We start from the raw sequence: 2,602 nt of genomic DNA on the forward strand, positions 1-2,602 counted from the left end.
TATGTCTGGCAACCTTTATTCAGCTTCCCGCTTTCGAAGGATCATTGTCCCAAAATAATAAAACCTGATCCGTGATGTCGGTATGCGATCGCGACACATTTCGTGGTGTCGCGTCGTGAGTTCCGAGTTCCCTCGGGATCTCCACGGTTTCGCATTCCTGACATATGCTGATCGCTTATTTGTGCCACGAGAAAGACGTATTTATATATCCCAAGGACGGTGCGATCCGCTGATAAAAGACGAGCGAGAGCAGCAAAGTTCTACTTTGATCCATTTGGCCGACTCGAAGACGGGAGCAACCTGCAGAGGGTGTCGTCTCGACTTAGCACCCTTCGGGGTAATGTCGCGTACTATTTCTCACAATTACACCGGCAGCTTTTGATAGTTACACGTGTGTGAAATTTCAATGAAAAAACTTTCGAAAGGGCAATCAGAACGGAAGCCGACCCATATGCGCGCCGTACAAGTTACACCTACCTAAATCCTGCGGGCGCACCACAGACATGTATTGTAGATAAAAATAACGTAATATTTATTACCGAATAACTTTCTCTCGGCTTATGTTACAGTTTAAACATAAATTTTTGTGAACTTCACATCTCTTATTTGTTCGAGAGCTTTAGAGTCTAGGTGCACTCTTTTAACGAAATATTTTAACGTTGAATGTAACGTTGTTCTTTTCTCTTTTAAACCTATTCTCAAGACGCTTGGATAGTCTATTATAAACTGTTCGTATCGTTATAAAAGCTGTTGTAAAAGGATAACATCGGCAATTATTTTTTATCGATTTAATAGGGACGCGATGTGAATGATCGTCTTCACAGGTAATCTTCGCACATTTCTCTTACCGCACCTTGATCATATTTATATAGGAACGACTACGTCTTTATTTTACATTATAATTAAAATTATAAAAAGAGGCAAGAGATATAAGATGATTGCAATTATGATTCTTAGTTTTTAAAGATGATCGTTATGCAATTTGCAATTACATATTCTCAAAATAGATTATGATTTAAATACGCTATTATTCAAACGTGATCTCCTTCTAACAATAAGCTGAACAATGTACAATTTTTTTTCTATTAATTCTTAGATTCATTATTCAACTCTAATAAAAATAAAATTTTAAAAAATCTATTAATACGTTCATTATATCGGAGAAAATACTAATAACGGAAAGTTAATGAAATGCAAGGTGGGGGTCCCTCTCAAACGCGAGGACGTTCTGGCTGAAAAGCTCGAGCCAGTACTCCGGTCTTCCGAGAGACGGAGTAACCGAGAACCATCCTGAAGCATGTAAATTCGCTTACGCATCTCGAAGGGCCATCCACCCTACGAACAAACAGCCCGCGCGAGAGAAGGAGAGACCTTATCCGGCGCGCTTCATTAGATCCTCAATGAAATTTCAACACTTTAACGCCCCGGCGAACCAAGAAATATATAACCAGTGAACTCGTTTTCACGCTCGGCTACCACGCATCTTCGTGGGTTCTCTCTCGGGTCCTTCGAGTTTTCTCCACCCCTAACGGAGGTCTCCGTCTCGGAGAAGGAAAACAAGGGTAGAAACAACCTTTCCCCTCCTGCCCCTTCGAAGGATGTATCGAGCATCCAAGACGTGCGCGAGGGGTTGCCTGGTTCAGGGTGGACGCAGCGATCCTGGAGCGCGGTAACTAAAACAACTCGTTTAACGTCGGTAAACGGAGGTAAACGGAGACCGACCGACGAGAAACAACTGTGGTACAAAATATATAGACGCGCGTTGTATTCCTCCGTTCACATGCCGACTGTGCACGCAAAACTCAACGCAGAAAACTTGTGGCATAACTACCGACGTTCGATATTACTTCCTGCTGTTGATGCGATTATTATTTTTTAATTCATTATAATATAAAAAGCTGCAAAGCTAATAAATCATAAAGTGTCAGAAACGTAACGGAATATTAATGTTATCTATAAAACTATATTACCAATATTATTGCACTTGTAACTTCCAGACATATCGACTGTCCAAACTGTAGTTGCAATGTCGGTACAAGCAGTTCGAAGCAACACAGAGAATGCGCTGTAATATAACTTGTTTGTAACAAAATCCAATAAAACTAATTAAACAGCGTAATATGTTATTATGATATGGTCAATTTAAGATACGTGGGCGTACGATGACGAGATCAGTTTACCATTTTAATTCTTCTTGTTAACTTTCTCTGCCTCAACCGGTTAGGTAAGATAACGATATGAATATAAAGCGATATATATGAGTACAAGCGCGAATTAAACCTGAAGCAAACATCCGGGATTACTACTGGATATATTCGAATACAACAAGTTTACTTTCGCACATCTAGGATAATATAGTTGCAAATCAGCACGTCAATAAAAAGCAAAGTAATTAGTAAAAATAAAATAAATTTGCAGAGAGAAAACTGTTTTTCAATGAAAAAATCACTTGTTATAATGTTTGAAGTATAGGACATATTTCTAGATATTAATTATTTAGCAACTTCGTGTATCGACGTTACAAATTAAACAATTTAGTATTAACGTAAAAACCGCGTATGTCGTGAATAAAGTGATGACCATGAGGCTAAATCAAAAGTTC

This window comes from Temnothorax nylanderi, unplaced genomic scaffold (assembly GCF_030848795.1).
Source record: "Temnothorax nylanderi isolate EJ_2023f unplaced genomic scaffold, tnyl_v1.0 TNYL_tig0050_pilon, whole genome shotgun sequence".
Lineage (NCBI taxonomy): Eukaryota > Metazoa > Arthropoda > Insecta > Hymenoptera > Formicidae > Temnothorax > Temnothorax nylanderi.